Raw genomic sequence first — 10463 nt, 5'->3', positions numbered from 1 at the left:
GGGACGGCTGGGTCGAGACAGAGGTGCCCTGGGTTTGGGACCAACAGCTGCAAGCCACCCAGCGCCGTTCCAGAAGAGCTTTTAAAACACGCCACGGATTGCATGCCACGACAGCCAGGCTCGTCTGCAACGGGGAGCCCTCCGGCCGCGCCGCGCCGCACCGCACCGCGCCGCTTGCAAGAGGCGGGAGACAGCCCCGCAGCACCAGCCCCCTCTGCCTGGTCACGCTCCGGACCACCGGGATCCCCTGACCCCAGGTCAAGTCGTCCTGGCGTGTTTACATCGCGGCGGCCCCGTGGCCTCCGACCAGCCCCTCCCCACCATGCAAAAGGACCCTTTCTCTGCACTGTTCATTCGTGGGACGGCACTTTTCTTTCCAGCCGTGGAGCAGCAGGTCACCACCAGCACGGTGGGCAGGCAGGAGCCCGCGGACGCAGGCCAACGGGAGGTTTTCTTGCCCTGCTGTCACCACCAGCACGGTGGGCAGGCAGGAGCCTGCGGGCTCAGGCCAACGGGAGGTTTCCTTGCCCTGCCAGGGTCAAAGTCCTTTGGGGTGGAGGATGGGGCAGGTTTACTTGACTTCCCTTGAAAAACCCTTGCTTGCATGGGCATGGCAGATCGGTCCTGCCACTGTCCCTGATTTCCCTGAAGGGCCAAGGCAGGTGTGCAGAGGGAAGGGGGCTCCCAGCGGTCTATGGGGGTGGTGGGAGAGAAGCAGAGGATGCCCAAAAACTGCCAAAGTCGAGGCAGGGATGGTCTCTGGTCCATAAGAGGCAGGCGAGGAGCATCGCTGCCCCTTGGGAGCATGCTCACAAGACCCGAAGGAGAGGCGAGCTCAGAGATGCACGGCCCACGCAGAGAAAGGGAAGCAAGGGCAGCAGGTCCCATGCACCGGTGCTTTTCCACCTGGCCCAGGCAGCAAGGCTGGAGTCCTCCTCCTCCTGCGTGGATTAACCACAAGCAGAGCGGCTCCTCCCCGGAGAACCGGCTCTCGATGCAGGAGGCGCCCGTCAGACCTGCTCCACGAGCCACTTGGCCCCGTGCAGGTCTGTGCAAAGCCGGCAGCCACGTGCCCGACTCCACCGGCCACGGGGGTACGAGCCCCACTCGCGTTGCTTCTCCAGAGGTTAAAGAGTTATGCAGCGTTCAAAATGTGCACGCACCTCTTAAATGTCGGAGGATTAAAAGTCCCTCCCAACTTCCTGACAGCCAGTCCTAAATGCTCCCACCAGAACAGAGCTGGCATTCGCCTTCGGTCCAGGAGCAAATTGCCTCTCTAGAGGAGTCGAAAACCCCAGCCCTCCCGACCCGCTCTCCTCTCGGAAACAGCGCCTCTCACACGCAGACAGGACTGGAGCATGTAAACAAGCAGCAAGGTATTAAAATGCCCTTTTTTCATCCCATTAAACCAGGCTCATCCGGGAACGGTGACTCACTCGCAGCACATATTTCACTTCTGAGCAGACCTGCGGTTTTATACCGTCTCCGCAGGCTGCAGAAGAAATGAGCCAGGAAAGCACGAAGCGAAGGGCGCTTCGGACCCAGCGGATGTTTCTCTGGCCGGACAGCCAGCCACTTGCACAACCCTCCTGCCGAGCTAGTCGGCCAAAGGGCAGGCAGCCGGCGCTGGCGGGAAGGCCAGCGCGGAGAGCGTCCCACCTTGCTGTCAGGTGCGGTCCCCTCCGCCCCTGCCCTCGGCAAAACCTACCACACCAAAGCCAGGGGGTGATTTTGGCAGCCCGAGCAGGGAAGTTTCGTCCTGGGGCTCAGACCTCCTTCTCCACCCGACGAGGATGGGGGTCTGCTCAGCACCCATCCGTGCCCTCCTCTGAGAAATGCCAGGCCTGGAAAGCCACCGGGCCACTGCTGAGTGTCGGCAGCGGGGAGCAATGCAGGAGGACCTCCTCTCCTCCCTGGGAGGGTGGAGGAAAGGCTCCCTCACTCCTGGCGTGGATACCAGATGGTTAGTCTCATCCAGCCCTAGCCCAACTATGCAAGTGCAGAAGTGCCAGCCTGGCCGGCAGCCAAGGGGGCTTCTCCGAGGAAATGCAATGCATCGCTTATGCAAGCCGACACTGGGGGTCTCCCGTCCCGGGCCCGGGTGCATTGCAGTGCCTCATCCCCAACGCATCCGACGGCAAACGCACCAGCCCAGTTGTGGCTGGAGGTCGAATGCCCCCCGGGGCAGCGGGCAGCTGCGCACTTCAATTACTAGCAAAACTCCTCTGTCCTGATGCACTGCAGGAGGCTGCTGCAGGGTTTTCTCACCATCATCTTCTGTCGTGCCCTCAGGGAAGAGGCTGCGCACGCCTGCGAGACTCTAACGGATGCTAAGATCGTGAATGCAGGTAGAAAGCATCAGGAAGGGGAGTTCAGGGCAGCCCCTGCCAACATTAAAAAGCCTATTAAGAGAGCGGTCCTCTCCCGCACGCCACGTGGATGCCAGAGAAGCCAGCGTTGTTTACCGAATTCCTCCCGCGCGGGGGGCACGGCTCCTCTGGTGCCAGGCGGGCTGCGGGCAGCTGGACTCCCTGGGGAGGACAGAAAAGCAACTCCCTGCTTCCCCAGCCCGGGGGACAGGCCGCTGCAGCGCAGAGTCCCACCTTCGGGCCAGATTTCAGCCATCGAAGCTGCCCTATGGAGGTGCGGGGATTGCTGGCAGATGGCCACAACCCCAAAGTCCCGATCGCAAGAGAAGTTGTGTCATTTGCTCCTAATTATGAAAACAAGCAGATGCCCTGAAGTTGTTCGTGCTCCCGGACAGGCACAGCCACTCGCCAGGCTGGGGAAGCCTTATGCTTCCAAGATGCTTTTTGCAAAACAGCACGAAAATCATGTGCAAGAGAGGGACAAGTGCCTGGTGACCTGGCTGCCTTTGCCCCCAACCCTGCGTCCGGCGCCAGGACGGCAGCAAGCGCCCACGTCCTTCTAGCTGCTGCGCTCCCCGCGGGGAGCTGGCTCTGCTCGGAGCACGCTCACGGGGAAGCCAGAGCCTGTGCACATAAGTAATGTCACCACTTTGACGTTTGCTGTTTTCAATCCGGGGCTCAGACCCTGCAGGGACGAACTCTGATTTAAATCACAGTGAAAATTTTCAATCTGCCCAACACACAGCTTTTAGGAAAAAGCACTTTTTGTCTTAACTGACCTCCCAGTTCTCCTGCAACGCAGGTACATCCCAGACACAAAAGGGAAGTCCCATGTCTATATGCAGATGCACCCTGTAGATGTGGCACCCAAAGAAACCAGTTCAAGGCAGGAGGGGACGCATGCAAAGACTAATCACACACCTAACGAGAAGTCCCACCCAAACAGAGGGCATCGACACCAGCCATCACTAAGCGTGCAAAGGTTTCCAGGGCTAGCGCAGGGCAAAGCTGCACCAAGAGAGGCAGGGGCAGTCCTTGAGGTCTTTGGCACAAAAACTCCCCATGTTTGTGGGGGGAAATGTCTGTCAAGCTCATTAGCCAAGATACCTTTAGGAGCCAAGGCAGCGGCCAGACCCAGAGACACGTCAGCAGGGCAAAGTCTCCCGAGACCTTCCCCACCTGCGCCGGAGCTCACTTCATCCCCGACAGCTTCCCAAGGGGGATTTTGCAGCAGAACGACGGCTGCCTGCTCGGGCCCCTCCGAGAAGAAAGATGCTGCTTGGGGCTGTGACAAACCAAGACGTCGCAGGGGCGCGCGGAGGAAGCAACCTGGGTCTTCCACGAAAAACTCAGCCGCTTTGCAATCCTAACCCGGGAAGTGCCCGAGCAGGTGCTCGACTCCAGATCTCTCTCTGGCTAAGAGAGAGATCAGGACCAGCCTAAGCCATCCTGCACCACCCTCTGCAGACACAGCTCCCCACGGCCCGCCTCGCTCATGCACTACGCCGTCAGCGCGCTCGGCTCCGGGCAGGGCACCGCCCCGGAGCTGTCAGCCGCAGACATTGCACATGAGCAAGCTGGCAGGAAATCCCATCTGGAGAGATGAAGCAGTCAATAGGCCTCAAGTTAAAAGCACCAGGACTGCTGGGAACAAAGCCACGCACTTAGGTCCATCCTCGTAGCCTCGCTGGGCTGCTCCTGAGTGTCAGGGCGGCCGTGCTAAAAGCCATCACAGTCGCTGCGGGGGTGATCAGTAGTGCCCTGGGCCAGGAAAGCAGAGGGAGGTTGGAGCATGCGACACGTCGACCTCCAGCGTGCCGCTCGGAGCACAAGGAAGTGGCTCCTGCCCTGCAAACGGCGGCGGCGGAGCCGTGCGGCTTCCCTAGCGTGCAGGAAGGAGAGGACTGGGCAAGGTGCAAGGGTGGAAAGGATGCTTGTAACAGTGTGGCATCGCTTCCTCTCACCCACCTCACACCAGCCATGCCCCTGCCCATCTCTACCCCCACCCTAACGAGGGGCAGGACCCACCAGCCACGCCGCACCGGGGACTAACATCGTCAGCCCAGATCCTTGAAGGTATGGAGGTCACTTAGGTCCCACCCTAAACACCAGGCGTTGGGCACCTAATCACCGGAGCCCGTGCACATTGGACATAAAGCCAAGGACAGCATTCACTGCTGGGGAAGAGCCGTTCCTCGGGTGAAATGCAGCCGTGGAGGCTTTGACTCTTCCTCTTCGCCTCCGTAAATGCATACAGTGCCAGTCCGGAGCCGCAGGGACGATCGTATTGCCAATCCCGGCTGCGCCACGTCACGAAGCATTCAGGAATGGGCCTCGTTGCACCGCAGAGATGCTTCAGTTATTGCCCCCATGGAAGAGGCCTGCGTGCCCGGCGGGGTAGCACATCTCTCCGTATTTGAGCAAAGCGGCTCCTCGGGGAGCCATGCTGCAGCTCTGCTGGTGGGGCGGAGGGGGCAGGACCAGCTAAAATCAGAGATCCTGGGTAGATCTCTGGGTCACCCTTTACTTCAAAAAGTGATCTTCACCTTCAAAAGGTTGGAGACCACCGCTGTAGAGGGAAATCCATGTCCACAAAGGCACAAGGATGCTAGCATCTAAACACGGCCGCCCTAGCACCCGGTTCTGGGGGCTCCACATAACGACCCCAACACCAGGGACTGAACCGGCGATCACCAAGGCAAAAGGTCCACATCCGCTGGGATTGGGGCCAGACAAGTCCCAGCCGTCTCCTACCTGGTCCCCGTCCTCTCCACCCACACACCCGTGCCCGAAACTCTGCCAGCTCCGCGCTACCCGGACGTCCCACAAGCGACCACATCCCCCGACCGCTAGACGTGCCCGAGCGCAGCGGCTCTGAGCGAGAGGCGTGTTGCTCTGCAGGACACGCTGCGAAGTCTCAACTTCTGAGTCTTCAGCAGAGAGATGCAGAAGTGAGATCACTTGCACAACCCCCCAAAACACGCTCGTTCAAGTCCGAACCCATCGTGGCTGCATTCCTGAGCCGTCACCGAGACCAGACGCTTCTCCTCTTGTGCAACCTCCTTCTCCCTCTCTCTCCGCACGTTTTGCAAACAGCCTCTTATCAGCCTGAGAAGAAACAGGAGGAGGCTTCAAAACAGAGCCAGGAAGGAGAAGATCGTATCAGTGGCTTGTACCCATTATTCAGATGACAAACAGGTTGGTACAGAAGAGAGACGCCAGACGCATTCTTGAGCGCCACGCCGGGCACTTGAAAGCGAAGAGGCCGTTCGCATGACCAGCTTACCGTGTGGTTCCAAAAGTTTCAGCCAAGAAATTTCACATCACGGTCTGCCTGCTAGGAAGGAGTTAGAAATGAGAAGGGATTTGATGCGAGGGGGAGATGGGGGAGGACAACGTCCGTACTATTCAGTCTTCTCCCCATCCCGCAGGAGCCAGAGAGCTGCTGCTTCAGAAAAAACAACGTGCTGAAAAGGAGAATAACTTCCTGAGCAGTATTTAAGTGCCGTGGCAAGCAGTCTGGTAAAAAGTCCAGTGCTCCAGAGTCCTCTCAATGGCATTTGGTGGAAAAAATAAATAATCACAAGCACATTGCAGTTATTTTCTTGGAGGAGAGATTTTAAGTAAGCAGATCGCATCTTCCCTGGAAGCGGATTGGAAAAGCCAGCAGTGGAAAAGCTGCTGGCCTTTCCTTCCCCGAAGACCACAAATAACTTTTAAAGCTTGCAATGGGAAAATAACTTCTCTGCAGACAGCAAGGAGTTCCCACTGTCCTTCCTGCAGCAAATCACTTGCCAAGGGGGGAAGACACGGACCAAAAGGCAACACTGCCACCAGGGCCGGACCCCGTGCCCCAAACCGAAGATAGATATAACTGTGAACCCGTGGGATTTGCGCTGTAAAAGAAGCATTAAAGTTCAAGGCCTATAGGCGCTGTTGCAATCAACCTCGTTGGCGCTGTTGCATTGCACAGTCCAGAGAAGTTCGCCAACGATGCTCAGATCACATCCCCCACTGCTGTCTGGAGCCCCGAAGACGCGTTTTAACTCCACTATTCATTGAGTGGTTATTGCCGACGCAGAACCACCTCGGCGTGGAGAGTCGTTCATCACTTGCGCTGAGAAAGTATATCGTGTCTCATCTGAATTCGCCTGGATTCAACTCCCAGTTGGCAGCATTTTTAGTTTTAAAGCAAAAAATGTGCAGGCTCCTGACCGAAACCGGTTTCACTCTAAATGTGAGAACAGGGTACCCTTGTCGATAAGCGATTGTTTCCTATAAGGAGGGTGATTCTCAACCCGGGTGCTGCAGCAGGGTGCCCCGAGATCCCTTCAAGGGTGCCACACAACCTTAGCAGGGGGTAAACTTCAAGGGTGCCCCAAGACGCCTTCAAGAGTGCCCCGAGATCCCTTCAAGAGTGCCCCAAGATCTCTTCAAGGGTGCCCCGAGATCCCTTCAAGGGTGCCACATAACCTTAGCAGGAGGTAAACTTCAAGGGTGCCCCAAGATGCCTTCAAGGGTGCCCCGAGATCCCTTCAAGAGTGCCCCAAGATCTCTTCAAGGGTGCCCCGAGATCCCTTCAAGGGTGCCACATAACCTTAGCAGGAGGTAAACTTCAAGGGTGCCCCAAGATGCCTTCAAGGGTGCCTTGAGATCCCTTCAAGAGTGCCCCAAGATCTCTTCAAGGGTGCCCCGAGATCCCTTCAAGGGTGCCACATAACCTTAGCAGGAGGTAAACTTCAAGGGTGCCCCAAGATGCCTTCAAGGGTGCCTTGAGATCCCTTCAAGAGTGCCCCAAGATCTCTTCAAGGGTGCCCCGAGATCCCTTCAAGGGTGCCACACAACCTCAGCGTGGGGTAAACCCAGAGCCTGCAAATAGGAATTCATGGTGTTGAAAGCACTGCCCAGCTGCGGTCCGAGCTGGCACTTTCCGAGGGGTGCCGGAGGCCAAAAAAGGTTGCAAACCTCCACGTTTTCAAGTGAAAAAGCACTTTCTAAGCATCCAAGTTTCTGCTGTTCTGCATAAACAGGAAGGCACTCCACTCAAGTGCTGAAAGCGCATTCATCAAAGGGAAGGCTCCTGTTTAAGTAGTAATATTATACGGTTTCAGAGTTAGTCACGGGGATACCTTTCACCAGGAAAGTTAAGGAAGATCAGCGTACTTCAGCTCAGACATCAGCCCCGGTCTATGAGGCTGGATGCCAGCCGTAGCACAGGGTGCCGGCAAGTCTTCACTGAGATCGAGGAGGTGCAGTTTCTATTTTCTGCACCGAGTCGGCAATGCTTTCCTATAACTTTTCAGAGACGTTTCCTCGCAGAGTGCGGCGGGGTGACAGCTACAAGCGTCAGAGACGTTTCCTCGCAGAGTGCGGCGGGGGGACAGCTGCAAGCACTCACCGTTTAATGCGATCAGCCAGTCGTGCCAGCGAAGGAGCCTGAGCGACGTGTGCATTCAACAGAAAACACCGCGCTCCGGCTAGTTTAAAGAGCTCAAAAATGCCTCTGTTTTCCCATTTAAACAGCCACACGAAAGCACTCCACACGAGCGGCACAACGAGCACGCAGAGTTAATATTGGATCAGAGGCACAGATTAATTGTAGCTCGCAGAGACATTTATTAGAGGCTTTTCTTTGATTCAGCTGAACTACAGTTATTTTCTTTGCATATCAAAAAGCATCAGAGAAAAACAAGTCAATAAAAAAAAAAGACAGGTATCGACGGAGCATGCTCAAAATGTATACACTGCTACCAGTGTTTTCAAGCCAGCACAGCAGGTCAGTTTAAAATTGCTATCAGCTGAGACATCCTTACCTGTGGGTCTCCCGCTCGGGGAAAGGAGCGCAGCAGCGTCCTTGCATCGCTCCCGAGGAAAGAAACCTTTGCCCACACCCCGAGTGAATCTGGAAATCCAGCATTCCTCGGGCAGCGACACACATGACTCCCGGCCGACAAATGGGAGCGTGCTGCTTGAGCACTGCTATTTAAATGCTGCCACAACCCCAGCATCACGCTGCAGGACACGTCAGAGCCTGCACGCAGGGCATGGAAGCTTATTGCTAAAAAAAACCCTCCAAAAGTCCAGTCTACCCATCTCCACAGACAACACTGCCCGTGTATTTTCCAAACCAAAGCAGTTACAACACCCATCAGCACTCCTCCTCCAGACCCCCGTTAAAAATAGGAGCAGTTCAAAGGCAGGCGGACGTCAAAAATGGTTTGAAATAAAAGCCTCCTTGTGTGGAAAGCATGAAGCAGCAGAAAGCACGGGCTTCACATCTGCAGCTGGACGGAAAGCGGAAGTTGCGGGACGCAGACAGGGCCACAGGCTCTTAGTTAGAGCCGATGCAAAAAGGTATTTATTTATTTTATGGGTTTAATCTGTACCCCAGATTCAGAGACATCTTTCCCTTCCTCCTCGTCGGCAAGACCTCTGCTCTGGGCCGAAGCATGGACAGAGCGAGGGGTCATTGCATTTTACTAGCAACAATCCCGCAGGCCCCTCCTGGTCTCTATCCACGGGTTTTATCAGAGACAGCGAAATAGCCAGGTGACATCTAACAGCTGGAAAAAACTGCCAGCTTGCTCACGATGGTAAAAATCATGCCCCTATTTTGGCATTCGGGTCCAGATCCCCAGGCGTGGCCACGAATGCCAGCATCACGCTCTCTGCCTGGGGCGGGCTGCACCAAACCAGTGTCAATCAGAGCAGGCTACAGCAGGGGCGGGCAAAATACGGCCCGGGGGCCGGATCCGTAATTTTGTAATAAAATTAAAATATATTCTAGAAGGTGTCGGACTTTTAGGGTATGAGTTGGTTTTTTCTGGTTCCAACACAGCAACCCCCCTCCCAAAAAGGAGTATTTCTTGAGCAAGGGGAGGGAGGTCTGGTGCCAAAGGTCAGGGATTAGGGGGTAAGACTTCTGACCCCAAGATGGCAATTAGGGGCAGAGCAAATGTCAAGGGTGCAGCCCTGAAACAGCTCACCAAACCTCGTTAAGCGGCCCACCAGCTGCAATAACTGCCCACCCCTGGTCTAAAGGCTGCGTTAAGTTGCACCAGCATCAATTACTCCCAGACACCAAGGGAGGCTGGACAAGAAGGATATCGGGAAACCACAGCCACGATCCCAACCCACAACAACCACGAAGAAGGAAAAGTTGGTTTTCCCCGATGCTATGGAAAAGCATTGCTTACCCCGCCCCTAAGCAGCAAGCGCTGGGAAGAAGCGTGGTGTACAGAGCAGGATCTTTCCTACCAGGCCAGAAGAACCAAAATAATAAGATTTGTATATTAAATATCCTGCCTGCCCCAGCCCTCTGCCCTAGACTAACAGCAACATTTTGGGGGAATTATCCCGATTCACGTCACTACCGCGCTACGGTATCATTATTGGCTGGGGTCTCTCTAACATAGCGTATCACCTGCTCCCTCGGTCTTATCCAGAGCTGTGCCCAATTTAACGTCAAGATGTGATTACAAATAGGCAACGAGAGCAAGGAAACTTTTGCCAGGTCACTCGTGTCCTCCTGCGGTCTCTGCTAGGGTCACAGATGGCAGCAAGTCTCATCTCCCCCAAATTCATCACGGGACCGTTCAGGCATGGCAAGGCTTTCTGATATTGTACCTAATGGCCTTTGCACAGGCTGCTAAAAACCTGGAGAGAGCAAGTCTTCTTGCAAGACGAGTTGCAACCCTCTTGCATCTAAGAGTCGGCCAAGTCACCATCAACCCGCTCCTTCGTTGTGCCAGGCACACGACCCGACCCGCGCTGTGCCGGGCGATACGCTGCAATACACCCGTTCACTCGTGTTCAAAAAGAAAAAAGAAGACACGTCTATTGTTTCTGTTCCCTCCCCGGCCGATCGTCTCAGAGCAGCTCGGTCCTCAAATAGCTCGAAACCCAGTCTTGTGGGCGCAACGCGTAATTATGCTCAGAAACCCAAAATAGCACCGGGGACGGTGCCAGCGTCATGATCTCGACCACTCCCAGGCCGGGGCGAGCTGGTGGATGCCAGCGGATTAAACAGTTTCAGGGACACTCCCATCTCATTTCCTAGAGCCCGTCTGGGCGAATGCATTCCCCTCCGCTCTT

General features: G+C 55.9%; 1 protein-coding gene across 2 annotated transcripts in view; it reads right to left on the bottom strand.

Annotated features, from left to right (window-relative positions):
• PLS3 (plastin 3) overlaps positions 1-10463 on the bottom strand; it is a 44559-nt gene that overhangs the window by 28742 nt on the left and 5354 nt on the right. The window contains exon 1 of one of the 2 annotated variants that reach the window (XM_006024437.2): positions 8183-8340. The exons of the other annotated variant lie outside the window; for it this stretch is intronic. The gene's annotated coding sequence lies outside the window, so the exon portion shown is untranslated. Of the gene's footprint in view, positions 1-8182; positions 8341-10463 lie in introns of those variants that run through there. 2 annotated transcript variants of the gene reach the window in all.

This window comes from Alligator sinensis, unplaced genomic scaffold (genome assembly GCF_000455745.1).
Source record: "Alligator sinensis unplaced genomic scaffold, ASM45574v1 scaffold1059_1, whole genome shotgun sequence".
Taxonomy (NCBI): domain Eukaryota; kingdom Metazoa; phylum Chordata; order Crocodylia; family Alligatoridae; genus Alligator; species Alligator sinensis.
This window is presented reverse-complemented; position numbering and strand designations above follow the sequence as displayed.